The sequence below is a fragment of the Ambystoma mexicanum genome, chromosome 4p, assembly GCF_040938575.1.
Source record: "Ambystoma mexicanum isolate Mex_15411 chromosome 4p, UKY_AmexF1_1, whole genome shotgun sequence".
Classification (NCBI taxonomy): Eukaryota; Metazoa; Chordata; class Amphibia; order Caudata; family Ambystomatidae; genus Ambystoma; species Ambystoma mexicanum.
The window spans coordinates 99243188-99262433 of record NC_090927.1 but is presented as its reverse complement, the minus strand read 5'-3'; the positions used below and the strand labels follow the sequence as shown (position 1 = coordinate 99262433).

Here is a 19246-nt window from a genome sequence, read left to right as displayed (position 1 = left end):
AAACACATTTTTCTAATACCCTCCTTCCTCAAAATCTACACTGAGGTGACCAGAATCCAATGCAGGCTGTGGCCCCAGCGGCCCGCTGTTATGACGTCCTTTGTAAATGCTAATGGATTATTTTTTTGTACCGTGCACTATCACCCCCGGAGTGGTCCCCTGGCACTCTGGCGGATCTGAAACAAAGGGGGGTAGGTTAGGCGTGTTAGTTGGACAAAGTTTGGAGAAGAGCAAGGGAGCTGTGAAGTACTATTGGCAGCTTCAGTTTGGTTAATACCGTTCACCGAGTATATTGGTGTGTTATTCGGTTTTGAGTCCGTTGCGTGCTGTGTTTGGGGGGCCGTGCGGTGTGGTTGTTGTTGCGGTGTGGTGAAGTGCGTGCAGGTTGCTGCAGCTTTAAGAGGTGTGGTTGTGTTAGGTTAGAGTGTGAGAGGTGTGCGAGGAAAGGTGAGGATTTTTTGTCTTTTTTCTTTTTTTTTGTTTGGGCTGGTTAGTATCCTTGTTGTTAGGAGAGATGTATATTTCTATTGCGTCTCCTTCCTGATTTGGAGAAGGTTGTTTCCTTTCGGTGATTAAGTTTCAGCGTGATGAGGCTGTCTCATCTTTCTGTCATTATGCTAAATCAGCTACTTTCGTGTTTCCATCTTTGTATTTGGCCAGCCCTTTATCCCAGTTTGTCTTTGCTGTAACCTAGTTATTTGGATTGATTTACTTGCGAGCTACGCCCTTACCCTACGGTAAAAAGAAACAGCAAAAAAGAAACAGCACACTCATTCACTGAATTAAAGTTTTATTTGACAGAGCATCCTTTCGCAGGCATGCAGAAAGTTAAATATCAACGTAGTCACTGCATGTCGAAAGGAGGGATCCATAGGGAGGAAACCAGAAACAGTTTGGGTGTCCAGTCCAATCATGTGCAAGTATTTATCCTCTTCCGCCCAGTAGAAAGGTTGGAGTGGGATAGAGACAAGAGGGTTGATGATGATCCGCTGCCTTAAAGTTACCAAGTCTGGGTGCCGAGAGAGGCGGGCGGGCATGTGGAGTAAACAAAGCCCAGTGATCCATTTGGGCCATGGAAATCTCTGGAACATTCTGGGGATAGAAGACGGAGGTTGAGGGGGGCAAAAGCAGAGAGGTTCTACCTCTCCCCTAACTCACCCACCCATCATTATGGTAGCCAAGAAGACGCATGGCATGAAAAGCCACAGACAACCGGCACCTTGGGTGCCTTTGGTACAGAGGTCACAGAGGAACATGCCGCTTCCATCCGCTGAGCTGTGGCCGAGGCAGCTTTTGGTGCTGGGGGCAGAGAGTGTCTGAAGCATAACTGCCTAACCTCTGGGTTTTCCTCAGAGACTCTGGGTTTTTAACCATTTCTCCAGTTCTCCGGGGAAGGCCTTGAAATCTCTGCGTTTTTGGTGTTGTTTCCGGGTCCCGTCAGATCCTCCACCTGATTGGCTGCCAAAGACTGCTGCCGGTAGCCAATCGGGTAGAGGTGTGGGCGGGGGCAGGAAACGGTGCAAAACGTTCTTGGCCTGCACACTATATTAGGCTGTTGCTGGTGTCGAGCTTTTAGTTACTTTTCTTTTCTTCATCCTTGTATGATTGCGCAGCGCCGGCGGACTCCAGTCCCGACCTCAGTGTGGCCCGAAGTAAGAGAGCCCAGTTTGTGTTGTTTTTGTCGCCCAATTCGACCGCCGGTAAATACTGCTTGAAATCCAGTCACCTCATTACACCGGATTGCAAGCACTACTAACGCGCTCATTTTTCTGTAATTGTTACTTAATCCTTGGTTTCTGGCGTACAGACGTGTAGCATACTGAAACATATCTGCTGACACGGAAATATACAAGGTTGACGCAGCAGGAAAAGAAAATGCTCATCAGCGCGTGTTACTTTGCAAGGCAATCGAAGACAAATGAGGAGAAACGTACGTTACGCTACACTGACATGATGTAACCATGCCATCAGCTTACCTGGGTTTCTGACCGGGTTAATGAATTATGAATTAACGAGGACCTCAGGGGTTGCACCACAGCCATCAGGTCTGCAGGCTGGACACCTCACCACTGCATTATATAACCCCATGAAAAATAACAAACAAGGCGAAATGGCCAACTTTGGTACTGCACGTTCCAGGGAAAACCTTTGTATTGGTTCTTGGCGTTTGAAACGTGCACACATGTGAACGTTACCTAATGGTGGTTCTTCAGTTTGATGGGTATTTTTGGTTTATGATTGCACTTATTCCATTCCACTATAAAGGGCAAACTGCAAACATGTTTCTAATGACAGCTACAACAACTGAGTTTACCTTTTTGACAGGAGGGCGGGGTGTGTGGGTGGAGCTGTGTGCAAATGGGCGGAGTCTTGTGCGGCTGTGGGCGGGGCATACATCCCAGGGTTTTTGATTTTCAAATGTAGGCAGGTATGGTCTGAAGGGGACGCCAAGATTATAAACGATTCATGGCTGAGCCCTCGCGGGTGGTCAGCAAATTCAGTGGAGAGTCGTGCATTTTTCCTCAAATTAGTGCGTGACACCAAGCATAGCGAGGGAGCTCACGAAAATGGGTGGTTTGGGGGCCTGGAGATGGTTCCCCTGAGAACATTTATTAAAAGAATGTGCTGCAATGATGCAATGTTCAGTTTTTTCTTTAGGGCAACACATTGAAATAGCAGGTAAATGACATACATGTTACCAGCAGTGCACTACACAGGAGCACTTCACACCATTGTCATGGGGCTGCGGCCACAACCTATCTATGCCAGTAATGGTCACTTTAAATCACATGCATGGACCTGCTGACACACAACCTATCTATGCCAACAGTCTCTGCAAGGTATTTACAGTCGCCAAACATATAAAGTGTATGGATGGTCACTGTAATCCATAATGATACACACACATGTTCAGAAACACTCTGATTTTAACATACACATGCATTCATACATGCACACACAGCTACAGACTCACTCAACTAGCCTTTCCCTCACACACACTCAATTCATCATATTCACACACACACACACATACATACACACAACATATTATAGCACAAAACGTGCATTATCTTAGGTCTTCTGGGGTAGGGTTAAAGCCAAGCAGCGGCACACTGGACACATTAAGGTGCTGTCTCCTTAGGTGCAGCAATGCCAACGTGATTGCCATGGCAACCCTGTGAGTGGTGTGCTGTGCCGCACACGTCAGTGCACCATTCACAGTTTTTTTTTTATTTTTAAACCGGGGCTGGCGCTCAGTCAGTGCCCTAAGTGGGCATCTCACCTGGTGATATTCTTTTTAAAAACCCTGTGAGTCGTGTACTGCGCTGCACGCTTTGCCGTGCCACCCTGTTTTTTTAATTTATTTTTTATATAAGTGCTGGTGCTCCTGGTTCCCAAAAGAAGAGAATATTCTCTGGCAGAATACACAACCTGATAAATTCATATTGTATGCAAGGCCTAGCTGGGAACTTGCAGGATATCGTGCGCAAGGTTGCTTCTTGAACTAAGATGGAGCCCTGTGATAAGTTGAGGGACAACACCGGAGGCATGTGTATACGTGAGGTAAGTAACAACTCCCCCCACACCGTGTTCCAGAGCCATATGTGTTCTGCAACACCATTGGTAGAACGTATCACATCTTCCCCCTTACAAAGAAACAACAACAAATTGAAGCAACCACATTTGAAGAAGCAACATTTGAAAACAAAACCAATGCAAATGGTATTAGACAACCAGCTAATTAGAAAAACTGTAGTAAACAGAAAACCAAATGACACAATAATTAAACACAAACAATATCCGTAAGCTTGGTGGGAAACATTTGTGTTCTCCCACTCACACGTTCCCTATCCAGCAGTCACCTCCCCCCATCCGCACTTCTCACTTCACTGCCACTCTCACTGACCACCATTCCATCACCACAGTCCTTAAGGGAAACCGATCCCTCCTCACATAAAGCCAACCTACCCTTCGACCACACTTCTCCTCCAGCAACCACACCGCACTGTCCCTCACTGCCGCAATCCTTTTTGGCCCCAAGAATTTACTCTCTAACACCTGAGACCATACCTGGGATTCTGAATCAAAACCCAATATCCAACCAGCCACTCACACTCCTTAACCTTGAAATTCTCATCTAACACGCCCTTATACTGACACTGTGCCTCTTCTACCATTCTCACCACCTCATCTCGGTCTACACTCACACTACTGCACACCATCCCCAACCATCCCGGACACCATTTTGTCCCCGGCTGGTGTCCCTTCAACTAAATAAAAGGATAAACTTTTTTAACTAGTGGGGTGTGATGCAATACCTCCAAACCATGTGTTTCAAAACTGCACTGCACAACAACCCCAACATTATAGCCAGCTGAATGCCACCCTTAAGGAATCTATTGGCACATTCCACCTGCCCATTTACCGTGGGGTGGTACAAGACGTGCATGTGTGTTTAATCCCAAACTGCAGTAACAATGTTTTCATTGTTTCTGGACAGAAGTGCACGCCATTATCAGTTACTATTTCCTTGGGAAACCCCTCACGAAAGAAAGTCTCCTCGAAAAATGCCACTAGCTCCATCGTTGTTGCTTCACTTGCCCCCTTCCACCTTATCCACTTCGAGTGATAATCCACTAAAATGAAAATGAATTTGAAACCTTGACCCAGCCCTTGAATGGGTATCATTGGGCCTCATTACGACCCAGGCGGTAAGTTACCGCCTGGGCCGTGACTTTACCACCATGGCGTAAACTACGTTTACGCCATGGTGGTTGGCGGACTTACCGCCCCATTCCGACCTTGGTGGGGCGGTAAGTCCCCAATCCCCATTTACCCTTCCCCATTCCCATTTTTGCCCCATAGGGCATAATGGGAGTGGGAAAGGTGTTAATTACGCCACCGTAAATTACGGTGGCGTAATTAACTCCATGGTCCCTTAGCGCCATGGATTTTAACACCTGCTAAAAGCAGGTGTTAAATCCGCCATGGCGCTAAGGGACCTCGTACTCAGGCGGTAAGGGTCGGCGCTGTTTACGCTGCCGTAAACCCCTTACCGCCTGGGTCGTAATGAGGCCCTTTATGTCCACTGCAACCTTTTGCCAAGGCTCACTGGGCACCTGCACAGGCCGTAGTGGTGTTTCACCACCACTCTACTCTTATCACTTGCCAAACAGCTCCTACAATTCCTTATCTCTATCTCAACTCCACCATCCATTGCTGTCCACCAGTAACTCTGTCCCAGCACCATCTTGGTGCTATTGACACCACAATGTCCTTGGTGGGCAATTTCTATCTGTTTGTCCCTAATATCTTCAGTGGGTGAACCCTCCTGTGTTTCCCTCCAACCAAAGCCAATTCATCCTTCACTTCATAAAAGCGATCAAATGTCCTGTCCACATCATTCCTGCAGGGCCACCCTTCCACTGTTCATTCAGCCACCTTATTAAGCACTATATCATCTTTTTGCACCAAACTCCATTCTTCTTCTTTCAAAGCCCCCTTCTGAATACTGGCAACAATCATTTCTTCCTCCTTTCCTTCCATCTTCTCACCCTCATTGCCACAATCCACCAGACGATGAGAGAGACAATCAGCTACCAGATTCTCCTTACCGGGAACATAGCACGTCTGTAAATCATAATTCTACAATCCTAATACCCATTTAGAGATTCTGGGTGAACCCCTGGACCACGCCCCTCAAGCCAACATCTGTACCGAAGGTCTGTGATCTGTTTTTACTATGAACTGTTGACTCCAGAGGAAGAACTAATGGCCCAACACACTGACAAAGGTTCTCTCTTTACAACGGTAGAAGGAGGTGGTGAAAGGATGGAGACAGTGATGACTACAGGAGGAGGTGGTAGAGCGTTGGAGGAGGTAGCAGCATCAGTAGACAATTTCTGGAGGCGGTAAAACAAGGAGAAGGTGGTCCTGAAGTCAGTGATAGCAGGAAAGTTTTGGCAGGTTGGATCGGCCCTAGTCAGGACAAGATGGTGGGCAGAGTACCATGCCTGGGGCAGGAAGGTGATTGTCAGTTCAGAGAGTTGGGGAAGAAAGACGGGGGGCATGAAGTTGGGGAAAGGCCATGGGCTCTAAAGAATGGTGGTAGTGACTTCTGGCTCTGACTCCAAATCGCGTGATAATAGAGGTTACACAAGGAAGCGCATAGTCTGTGCTTTAAATGGGCTCGTAGTAGCTGGCCTTCAGTACCTGCACTTTGGGGGCCGGGTCTTCTCCAAGCTCGAAGAGAGTACTGGTGCTCAATACATTGCCAACCACCTCACATTTCCAGCCTTCCCACCTCGGCGTTCCCACTTTTGGTTGTGAAACTTCGAATAGCAGGGGCGCACAGTGGCTCCCCCTTGTGTCTACAAACTATAACAACACGAGAGAATGTCCCCGAAGAGGTGTGAATGGGGGGTGATAAGAAATGGAAGGCGAGCATAACGGTGCATGCTGTATGAAATAAATTCTCTAGCGGATGACGTTACAACGCGTTGACATTTATTTCACTGTTAATAGTTTTTTAAAACCCATTTTCTTTCACTGTGAAAACAGTTTGAAAAACTCACACACTTTTGTAGGGTTTTACTGTGATCTTCTAGTTAGGATGGGTAAAAGAAAGCTATAATGGAATTATTTTGGCTCAACATGTTTCTAAAGCGATTTATATAATGAGATTGATATCAGTGACTTTTACCTTAAGCACCCTAGTTTACCCGTAGATCATAGTTATTTGAATAGGGTTTGTTGTTTTTCAGACTCTCCTTTCTCTCAAAGCCTACCCACTTTTATACATCCCAATATTGGTGCCGAAACAGGGCGAACTCAGTCTGTTATTGATGGACATCTTTGGGAGAGGACTGCATTGGGCTGACAGAATCACACTTCAAGTGGATGCCTGAAAGGTGCACTGTTATACTGAGTTTTCTGTTGGAATCACTGATTGTAATATTTCAGAGCGCCAGAGTTCCAAGGCCCCAGCTCAGAAAAAAGGGACTTTCAGAGTAAAAGAGAGGGTGACAATATGATTAGAGTGAGGTTAAGTGGTGAGGAAAACAGTTTTTTACCCAGCAGTTCAGATTTTCTCGAAATTAAGGGACGGAGTCTGCATTGTTGGATTTAAAATCACATATTTCTGGCATTGTGGATGAAGGCAACACAGCGTTATTGTTGCTTTTGGATCTGTCTGCCGCTTTTGATCTTGTTGAACATCAACGTTTGGCCGACAGACTGATCTCATTTGGTAAATGCACTAAAGAGGCAATTGCTGGGTTTAAATCTTTCCTGTGTTCTCGAAATACGAGAGTAACTAAGGACAATGCTTTCTCCATTATCTCTACTCTATTATGTGGCGTCCCCCAGGGGTTGCGACTCTCGCCATTGCTTTTTAACATTTAACATGAGGTTGCCGAACAGGAGAGGTGTCCCTCTGCCGGGACAATGAGTGTGCCTGAGCAGGAGCACACAGCAAGAAGGTGTCTGTGTATTTGGTATTCATTATTACCCGGCTAGAATGACATTTGGGGGATAGCCAGTATAGCCATTTCTTACTGGGGCATGACTTTTACTCTGGGCATCCTGTCCGGGACAGTAGTGTTGCTGTGTGCTCTTGCTATGCACCCTCCAAGCACAATGGTGGGGCATAGCAGGAGCACGCTCCCTGTGTCCCACTGCAGGCCCAATGAGGGGCAGAGCCAAATGCAGAGCAGGTGCACAAAGCTCTGTGTCCCACTGCAGGCCCAAAAAGAGACAGAGCCAGATGCAGACCAGGAGCACAGAGCTACATATCCCACTCCAGGCCGCTGACTGCACGCAGGCCCAATAAGGGGCAGATGTGTATGTTCTCTGAAAGACACAGGAGACCCTACACTCTAGGTAAGGGTATTAATATAACAATCACAGAAAGACACCCAGAGGATACAATTTGTAGATAGGTATCAAGGGATTTTATTAAACCTGATACAATTTAGATATATGACTCAAATCATGATTTTAATCTGCACTTAATGGCAACAATTTATATAGCAGGAAAAAACTTTAAGAACACATCTATGTAATAATACAATTCATCCTATTCAATCGTACGTCCATTCGTCCACATGCAACCATCAACCATCCAATATATTCATACAAAACTCCAAGGGATACAAAATATATAAAATCTATAAAAACCATGACATACAATTCATCAATGAAATTGTATATAGAAAGAATGTGAAGTCATTATGCTTGGCCATAATAGATGATAAAAGTGGCCAGACAGCTGAGGTGGGTCACAAGAGTCTTCAACCACGACCTCATCTCAGGTTTCTCTACCGGTTTCGACGTAATACTCTATTATAGTGATGTCTTCTTCAGGAGATACACAAATGTACATTCTAAGAAAAAACAGGAGACATAAGCTCATAAGTCCCCTCTGTATAGATGACAACATGGTATGCTAGGTTAAAAACCAAATATACAATAAAAAATCAATATTTAAACATGGGCAAGAGCCTGCTGCTGCTAATACTGCTACCTAAAGTAATTATCTCTAAGGTAGACCGTGGCTGTCAGACAGATAAAGTGCAACCATCATGAATTGGTGTCCAAAAAATATAGTGGAATCAGGTCATTGGCAGAAAACCCACCACCAATTGTCTAATGGATCATTGTGGAGTACTGGATGGGCTACTCAACCACACTGGTCATGTTAATACCAAATTGCAACAAGAAACCTCCCACAGAAATTGATGCCACATGACTGCTACAGTTTTGCTATTCAAGGATTAAATGTTATTCATCCCTACATATTAAAATGACAGGACCATTACTACAGAGAAACACGACTAACCTTAGTTGAGGAGAAAGGAAAAAATCTTTGTTAACATGGCTGGAGCAGCTATCAATTCCGTCTACTAGCTTCCAGAAGTTGGTTCCTGCATTTAGGAAATGTTGAGTTCCCACTATGGCTCCACCCTATAGGGTAAAGACATAAATCAATGGAGGTATATATTACCGCCATCGCCACTGAAGCATAAGTACAATCTCCGGTATTACCTAATATGTCCAATGTGGCACATCTAAAGAGATGTGGATACTTGACGCGTACTTCCGTCCCGCACTGGCTCCAGAAATATGTTCCGTCCCTAAATACAACAACACAGAAACCAGTTCTCTAAATTCAAAGTTTGAAATTTGTGACTCGAATAAAGGGTTCGAGTTTTTTAACGAAATCCACCAAGATTAAACTGCGGCCCCACTAATAACACGAAGCCTCGATATTTCCCTTTGCTGTGAGTAAGATGCCTAAGCCCCAAGAAAAAGAGAGAGAGAATGCAAATTTCAAACTAGACAGCAAAAAATGCACTGGATAGTGTCACCCGTCTAACTACTCGCAGCTTATCACCCGTGACATAGGTCAAACTGCGGCCCCACTAGTAACGCGAAACCTTGATATATCACTTGACTGTAAGTAAGACACCTAAGCCCCAAGAATGCAAATTTCAAGCTAACCAGCAAAGAATTCACGAGATTTAATAATATAGAATCCTCACACCTAGGTTCGCTTACCTCCAACAGGTTTAGAGCTGTTCCCCGGCTAAGAACTACCATCTTACTTCCTTGAAACAAGTATGGGCACCTGCAGACGCGGACACGGGTGGTAGGCTGCTCCCGAAGGGTTCAAATAACTCCGCCTTAATCACATGATCTAAAATTCTGTCACGTGATATTGCGTTTATGCGTGCTGTTATGGCAACGTGGTGTCCTCTAGTACAGGCGTTTCTTCCGGGCATTTGAAAGGGCTCATAAAAAAATGTCAAGCCTACGCGGCGTTACGCATTCAATTCTTTCCGCTAAAATGCGACAGATAGAGAAAGATGTTAGAAAATATATATATATATATATATATATATATATATATATGTACCAAGGGCATCCATTATTCCATCTGGGGAACGGTACACAACACACGTTCGCGCCCAAAACTGTGTGCTAAGCTGGAAATCGCAACTAATGTAAATAATGGCCAGAAAATGCACATAGATTAAATGAACAGACAGTCGCCGCAGGCGATCAATTGGCCCAAGAATTCGCCATACTCCTTCTGCCCGGCTTATCCGTGCTCCCTTCAGCTCCAACATCCTACAGGCGTTATGTGCGGTGCATGAAAGATGGATACACCGCATATCCTGGACATAAGGCTCCATCAGTCTATCCGCTTCATGTGCAATGCATCAAGGTGGGTGCATTCCCTATCCAGGGTCTACTGGATAATAGAGGGAAAGAAAAAGTACAAAATTACTGATGCTAAAAGCTTGCGTGCCAGGGCTCCAAGGTATTCAGCTCTTGAGTTAATGTTTTGAGGTTGAAAATCCATAATTTCTCTTTATAGTCCAGATTTTTTATCATTTGAAATTGGTTTTGGGCCTGCACTTTTTCTATGCAGAACCATTCTATTTGTTCTACAAAATGGATCACCATAGGTGCACTAAGATTGCGTGTTTTGATTTTTGAGCGATGTTCATTAATCCTAGTACTCACCTCTCTAGTTGTTTTTCCAATATACAACAACTGATAGGGACATCGAATGGCGTAAATCACATTTTTGCTCCTGCACGTTGTGAACGTATGAAGGTCCCAATTCCTCTTCTGTGCATTGAAAGAAATGGTCTTCTTTGAGAATTTACAGGCCATACATGAAGTACAAGGATAATGCCCTACCACTGGGTTAAGATTGATGTCTTGAATGATGGACGTTTTTACTGGGGATCTATTTGCCCGAGTTAGTTTTTGTTTCAAATTTTTTTTCTTTTCTAAAGCAAACAGTGGTTTAGGAATATTAGTCCCTGAGGCATTAAGAATGCGCCAGTTTTTCAAAATAATGCCTCGAATGGCATTACTATGTTGACAGAATGTATAAACACACACCAGTTCCTCTTTTTTTACAGTCTCGCATTTAGGTAATAAAAGCAAATCTCGGTTCGCATATCGGGCTCTCTTTTTAGAATGTTTAATCAATTTTTTAGGATATCCATGTTCCAATAATCTTGTTTCCAAGATTGCTGCATGTTTGATAAATTTAGCGACATCCGTACAATTACGGCATAACCGAAGGAACATACCATAAGGTAAGTTACGGAGTAGGCTAGCGGGATGCTGGCTTTCATATTTTAATGTCATGTTTCTTTCTGTGGGCTTTCTACGTAATTCAGTATGTAAAAGGCCATCTTCAACATAGAAGGACAAATCCAAAAAAGCAATCCTAGATACTGAATGTTCAAAGGTAAAATGGATGTCTGTATCTATACCATTCAACCATTCTACAAATAGTAGAAGCGATGGTAACGGTCCTTCCCAAATCATTAGTATGTCGTCGATGTACCGACGATAGACCTTGATTTGGTCTCTAAATGGATTCAAGGCTCCCAAGAGTTTTTCTTCTTCAAACAAGGCCATAAAAATAATGGCGAAGTTTGGAGCAAACCTACAACCCATGGCCGTGCCTTTACATTGTAGGAAGAATTCCTCCTTGAATTTGAAGAAACTAATCTTCAAAACCAACTTTGCCGCTTTACATAAAAAATCTGTAGGGGCCATGTGAGGCAAAGGCCGTCTATTTCACATCGTTTGTAAGCACAGGACTGCTCTACCTGAGGTATATTTGTATAGAGCGCCTCGATGTCAAATGTGACCAATATCTGAGTAGTAGGATCAAATACTTGAGATTCTACAAGGTTAATTACATCTCTCGAATCCAAGAGAAAAGTTGGGGTGGTCATTGCTAAGGGTTTAATAAAAATGTCGATGTATTTCGAGAGGGGTTCAAGTAATGAACCACATCCCGAAACTATGGGGCGTCCTGGCGGATTTTCTGTGTCTTTATGCACTTTAGGCATGATGTAAAAAAGAGGTATACGCTCTTCCGAAATAGTTAATAAACTCCACTTCTTTTTCAGAAAGGAAACCCATGTGGCTCACTTCTTCAGTATTGGGATATCTTGGATTTAAATAAGGGGCAGAGCCAGATGCAGAGCAGGAGCACACATCTCCAGGTCTCACTCTAGACCTCTGACTGCACTGCAGGCCCAATAAGGGGAAGAGACAGATGCAGAGCAGGAGCACACATCTCCAGGTCCCACTCCAGACCGCTGTTTTCACTGGGGGCCCAATAAGGGGTAGAGCCAGGTGCAGAGTGGGAGCGCGCAGCTCCAGATCCCACTCCAGGCCGCTGCCTGCACTGCAGGGCCAATAAGGGGCAGAGCCAGATGCAGAGTGGGGGCACACAGCTCCAGGTCCCACTCCATGCTGCTGACTGCACTGCAGGCCCGATAAGGGGCAGAGCAGGAGCATGCTCCGTGTCCCACTGCAGGCCGTTGACTGCACTGCAGGCCCAATAAGGGGAAGAGCCAGATGCAGAGCGTGAGCACACAGCTCCAGGTCCCACCCCAGGCTGCTGACTGCACTGCAGGCCCAATAAGGGGCAGAGCCAGATGCAGAGCAGGAGCACAAAGCCCCAGGTCCCACTCCAGGCCGCTGACTGCACTGCAGGCCCAATAAGGGGTAGAGCCAGATGCAGAGTGGGAGCACACAGTTCCATGTCCCACTCCAGGCCGCTGACTGCACTGCAGGCCCAATAAGCGGTAGAGACAGATGCAGAGCAGGAGCACACAGCTCTGTGTCCCACTCCAGGCTGCTGACTGCACTGCAGGCCCAATAAGGGGCAGTGCCAGATGCAGAGCAGGAGCACACAGCTCTGTGTCCCACTCCAGGCCGCTGACTGCACTGCAGGCCCAATAAGGGGCAGAGCCAGGTGCAGAGCAGGAGCACACAGCTCCAGGTCCCACTCCAGGCTGCTGACTGCACTGCAGGCCCAATAAGGGATAAGGGGCAGAGCCAGATGCAAAGCAGGAGCACACAGCTCCAGTTCCCACTCCAGGCCACTGACTGCACTGCAGGCCCAATGACAGACAGAGCCAGATGCAGAGCAGGAGCACACAGCTACTTATCCCACTCCAGGCCGCTGACTGCACTGCAGGCCCGATATGGGGCAGAGCCAGATGCAGAGCAGGAGCACGCAGCTCCAGGTCCCACTCCAGGCCGCTGACTGCACTGAAGGCCCATTAAGGGGCAGAGCCAGATGCAGAGCAGGAGCACACAACTCCCTGTCCCACTCCAGGTCGCTGACTGCACTGCAGAGCCGTATGCAGAGCAGGAGCACACAGCGCCATGTCCCACTCCAGGCCGCTGACTGCACTGCAGGCCCAATAAGGAGCAGAGCCAGATGCAGAGCAGGAGCACACATCTCCGGGTCCCACTCTAGGCTGTTGACTGCACTGCAGGCCCAATAAGGGGCAGAGCCAGATGCAGAGCAGGAACACACATCTCCATGTCCCACTCCAGGCTGCTGACTGCACTGCAGGCCCAATAAGGGGCAGAGCCGGATGCAGAGCAGGAGCACACAGCTCCATGTCCCACTCCAGGCCGCTGACTGCACTGCAGGCCCAATGAGGGGCAGAGCCGAATGCAGAGCAGGAGCACACAGCTCCATGTCCCACTCCAGGTCACTGACTGCACTGCGGGCCCCATAAGCAGCAGAGCCGGATGCAGAGCAGGAGCACACAGCTCCATGTCCCACTCCAGGCCGCTGACTGCACTTCAGGCCCAATAAGGGGTAGAACCAGATGCAGAGCAGGAGCACGCTCTGTGTCCCACTCCAGGCTGCTGACTGCACTGCAGGCCTATTAAGGGGCAGAGCCAGATGTAGAGCAGGAGCACAACGCCCCAGGTCCCACTCCAGGCCGCTGACTGCACTGCAGGCCCAATAAGGGGCAGAGCCAGATGCAGAGTGGGAGCACACAGCTCCATGTCCCACCCCAGGCCGCTGACTGCACTGCAGGCCCAATAAGGGGGAAAGCCAGATGCAGAGCAGGAGCACACAGCTCCATGTCCCACTCCAGGCCGCTGACTGCATTGCAGGCCCAATAAGGGGTAGAGCCAGATGCAGAGCAGGAGCACACAGCTCCGTGTCCCACTCCAGGACTCTGACTGCACTGCAGGCCCAATAAGGGGCAGAGCCAGATGCAGAGCAGGAGCACAAAGCTCTGTGTCCCACTCCAGGTTGCTGACTGCACTTCAGGCCCAATAAGGGGCAGAACCAGATGCAGAGGAGGAGCACAGAGCTACATATCCCACTCCAGGCCGCTGACTGCACTGCAGGCCCGATATGGGGCAGAGCCAGATGCATAGCAGGAGCACACAGCTCCATGTCCCACTCCAGGTCGCTGACTGCACTGCAGAGCCGTATGCAGAGCAGGAGCACACAGCTCCATGTCCCACTCCAGGTCGCTGACTGCACTGCAGAGCCAGATGCATAGCAGGAGCACACAGCTCCATGCCCCACTCCTGGGGGCAGAGCCAGATGCATAGCAGGAGCACACAGCTCCATGCCCCACTCCTGGGGGCAGAGCCAGATGCATAGCAGGAGCACACAGCTCCATGCCCCACTCCTGGGGGCAGAGCCAGATGCATAGCAGGAGCTCACAGCTCCATGCCCCACTCCTGGGGGCAGAGCCAGATGCATAGCAGGAGCACACAGCTCCATGCCCCACTCCTGGGGGCAGAGCCAGATGCATAGCAGGAGCACACAGCTCCATGCCCCACTCCTGGGGGCAGAGCCAGATGCATAGCAGGAGCTCACAGCTCCATGCCCCACTCCTGGGGGCAGAGCCAGATGCATAGCAGGAGCACACAGCTCCATGCCCCACTCCTGGGGGCAGAGCCAGATGCAGAGCAGGAGCACACAGCTCCATGCCCCACTCCTGGGGGCAGAGCCAGATGCATAGCAGGAGCTCACAGCTCCATGCCCCACTCTTGGGGGCAGAGCCAGATGCAGAGCAGGAGCACACAGCTCCATGCCCCACTCCTGGGGGCAGAGCCAGATGCAGAGCAGGAGCACACAGCTCCATGCCCCACTCCTGGGGGCAGAGCCAGATGCAGAGCAGGAGCACACAGCTCCATGCCCCACTCCTGGGGGCAGAGCCAGATGCAGAGCAGGAGCACACAGCTCCATGCCCCACTCCTGGGGGCAGAGCCAGATGCAGAGCAGGAGCACACAGCTCCATGCCCCACTCCTGGGGGCAGAGCCAGATGCAGAGCAGGAGCACACAGCTCCATGCCCCACTCCTGGGGGCAGAGCCAGATGCAGAGCAGGAGCACACAGCTCCATGCCCCACTCCTGGGGGCAGAGCCAGATGCAGAGCAGGAGCACACAGCTCCATGCCCCACTCCTGGGGGCAGAGCCAGATGCAGAGCAGGAGCACACAGCTCCATGCCCCACTCCTGGGGGCAGAGCCAGATGCAGAGCAGGAGCACACAGCTCCATGCCCCACTCCTGGGGGCAGAGCCAGATGCAGAGCAGGAGCACACAGCTCCATGCCCCACTCCTGGGGGCAGAGCCAGATGCAGAGCAGGAGCACACAGCTCCATGCCCCACTCCTGGGGGCAGAGCTAGATGCAGAGCAGGAGCACACAGCTCCAGGCCCCACTCCTGGGGGCAGAGCTAGATGCAGAGCAGGAGCACACAGCTCCAGGCCCCACTCCTGGGGGCAGAGCTAGATGCAGAGCAGGAGCACACAGCTCCAGGCCCCACTCTTGTTCGAATGTTGTAGGGAGAGGATATCGAGTCATCATATGAGCACTTAATTCTCACCTGTCAGTCAAGTCACTGAATTCCAGGAACGCCGTGCGCGGCATCTCTTATGTTCTGGAATGTTCCGTCCCCCGGCACAACGCTTGCTCCAGCCCGGGAGATTCAGTATTTCTCCTTTCTTGCCGGCTCTTTTTAATCCACCCGACATTAACCCTTGCCGTTCCGCTTCTCTTGCTTTCTGAGGAGCCCCAAAGCCGCTGCAGTGCCTGCGGGTGCTTTATATTCCGTGCACACTGGCCACGGCGGTAGAGCACGGATTGCCACCTCCCCTGGAAGGAAGGGGCTGCCCCCGAAAAGGCCTCTGGGCTCTCAATGAAATAGGAGTTATTAGCCCTCAGCTGAGTTCTTGGAACCTGCCGCAGGCGAGAGCTCGCACACAGTGTAAGAGACAGTCATTCGCGTTATTGACTGGAACCAAGGTCAATTTCCTTACTAGCAGCACGCATCCATCTGCCAGAGAAGCGGGCGCGAGCCCCCGTCCCAATGCTCGCTCCCGGCCCCCAGTCATTACTGCTCCACTGACTGCCAGGGCTGAAACGAGACCGCTTCTTCATGAGGGCCAATAGCTATTTATGCACTGAATTCGGAGGTATCTGATTGGTTGTCCAGCTTTGAAGACTCCGAGGATGTACTAAAGAAACCCCTCCCTGATGTCTTAGGCAGGATCTGCTGTACCTGCATGGCCCGCTGGCTCAGATTCTAAGCAGCTCTGAGACCGGCTTCCAAATGTGTGGCGGAGGGGCAGGCACACAGCTGCCCCTAGCTAATTGCCTTTTACGCATCCAGGGCTTTAAGTGGGCCGGGGCTAGATGTGTCTGCGCTATTGGGGATTTGAAACAGGACATTGTGGAGATGCCATGCAGTGCTCAGAGGCTGGCATAAGACCTTTTTTTTCAAGGCACAACGCCCATTATCTCTTCCCAACCGATGTATAGAGCTGCCAACATATTGCAAGGAGCCCCCAGGCTGCCTGCCGAGAAACGAGGGATAAACATGCAATTACCATAACCCACTAGAAGCGCGTGGTGAACGTGTGGAATAGTGTCCGTCCCGTGGCTTGCAGTCAGGCTGCAGTTAGCTGAATGCGCTAAACTGTGGCTCAGTACCCGTTCAGTACCTGCCACACTGGCCCCTCCGAGGACCCGTAAAACGCGTCCTTTCTCCTGTAGCATTTGAGTGAAGCACCCAATCAAAATACAGGTGCTGTGCAACAAAAAAGCAGCCATGGTCGACACGAGCCTTTGCGGGACGTTGCTGTGCAAATTGATCGTACAGTGCAAAACACTAATCTTTATCGGAAACGTTTTTTAAAAAACACTGCCGTAAACGTAGGACAGAGGCGCTATGAAAATCAGGACCTCAGCCGCACCTGGCCTTTCTTCTAGAGGTGATCGTGGCCACGAAATCCACCCCCTCCTCTGAGGCTCTAGTGCGGGATAAGCCCCCCCCCTCTTTCCCCCATTGGGTTTCTCAAGGATCTGCACATGTCCGCGCAGATCGCTTCCTTAATGCAATGCGATCCACTCTGGAGATCTGCTATTGCATTGTATTGTTTATTTATATAGCGCCTATACACATGAAAGTGTTTCAAAGCGCTCAACGCTGCGATAACGCTGACCACCCCACAGCGGGATCAGAATGGTTCCTTACTTAAGAAAACCGATCACTCGGGCCATGAACATGTAAACCTTGTCCCAACCAATCAACGGGCCACGTTGGCATCTTTTCCTTCAGCCACCTATCTATCCGTGATCCTTCGGCAACTGTTTATCTGGCCAATGTCCTGTCACCCTGCCAGCTCCACCACCACAGCCCTCCCTCTGGAACCTCTAACCATTGGGTCTATGCCTCAACCTTCAGAAGACTGACCTCTGCCTCACCCTGTAGACTGAAGCCACACCATCAGCTCTCCTTTTGCCTCACAGACACCTCCATCCCTCGCAAGTGCCTCACGGGTGGTGTCAGTGCATTAGAAATACACATAAGTAAATGCATCTTGGTGCGTCTTTCACAGGCACTTGGGCAAATCTTTCTCAATTATATGTGATCAAGATAAGCACAGCGATGGTCCAGTTAAGTCTTGGTGAGTATGGTACTAATAGAAGGAGTGAATCTGAGATGTTCTGGGTGAATCTGAGATGTTCTGGGTGAATATGAGATGTTCTGAGTGAATATGAGATGTTCTGGGTTGAATCTGAGATGTTCTGGGTGAATCTGAGATGTTCTGAGTGAATCTGAGATGTTCTGGGTTGAAACTGAGATGTTCTGGGTGAATCTGAGATGTTCTGAGTGAATCTGAGATGTTCTGGGTTGAACCTGATATGCTCTGGACATCCCTTATGTTTTCTTTTAACTATGGTATACGTTGCTTGGGGAGCATCTGGGACCTTCTAGAGAAAACTTTGATCCTCTTGGGAATCTGAGATGCTCTGGGGGAATCTGAGATGTTCTGAGTGAATCTGAGATGTTCTGGGTTGAACCTGAGATGTTCTGAGTTGAACCTGAGATGTTCTGGCTGAATATGAGATGTTCTGAGTGAATCTGAGATGTTCTGGGTGAATCTGAGATGTTCTGAGTGAATCTGAGATGTTCTTGGTTGAACCTGAGATGTTCTGGGTGAATCTGAGATGTTCCGAGTGAATCTGAGATGTTCTTGGTTGAACCTGAGATGTTCTGGGTGAATCTGAGATGTTCTGAGTGAATCTGAGATGTTTTGGGTTGAACCTGAGATGTTCTGGGTGAATCTGAGAGGTCCTGGGTGAATCTGAGATGTTCTGAGTGAATCTGAGATGTTCTGGGTGAATCTGAGATGTTCTGGGTTGAAACTGAGATGTTCTGGGTGAATCTGAGATGTTCTGAGTGAATCTGAAATGTTCTGGGTGGATCTGAGATGTTCTGAGTGAATCTGAGATGTTCTGGGTGAATCTGAGATGTTCTGAGTGAACCTGAGATGTTCTGGGTTGAACCTGACATGCTCTGGACATCCCTTATGTTTTTTTTAACCATGGTATACGCTGCTTGGGGAGCATATGGGACCTTCTAGAGAAACCTTTGATCCTCTTGGGAATCTGAGATGCTCTGGGGCAATCGGAGAGGCTCCTGGTGAATCTGAGATTCTCTGGCATCCTGAGATGTCTTTTTGTTTAAGATTATTTAACTCCTGAAGGAAATAAGAACAACAGAAAACCACCTCCAATTCAGAAAATTGCTAAAAGCATGGCTATTTCAACTCACTGAGCTAAACAGGAAACACTGTGGAAGGGAAACGGCCAACACCATGAAACACTGAAAGCAACCAAAACCTAATGAAAGAAATAAAACATTTTAACACAAACCACCATAGAAGAATATGAACCCTGCCAGACTGATATAACCACCGCACGGGAGAGCACAGACTACTAACATCACTAACTAACCCTACTAAATGATTTCCAGAATCCTGGCTACTCATTAACACCAAACAAAACACATACATACTTCTACCACAGCAGAAACCTACAACCACCTCACAATGAACACACTCACCAACGACCAACTAAACACAACACA

At 48.4% G+C, this 19246-nt stretch overlaps 1 protein-coding gene across 2 annotated transcripts in view; it reads right to left on the bottom strand.

Annotated features, from left to right (window-relative positions):
• The window catches only part of FNDC4 (fibronectin type III domain containing 4), a 761063-nt gene that overhangs the window by 584413 nt on the left and 157404 nt on the right, over positions 1–19246 (bottom strand). The window contains exon 1 of one of the 2 annotated variants that reach the window (XM_069605449.1): positions 15698–15817. The exons of the other annotated variant lie outside the window; for it this stretch is intronic. The gene's annotated coding sequence lies outside the window, so the exon portion shown is untranslated. Of the gene's footprint in view, positions 1–15697; positions 15818–19246 lie in introns of those variants that run through there. 2 annotated transcript variants of the gene reach the window in all.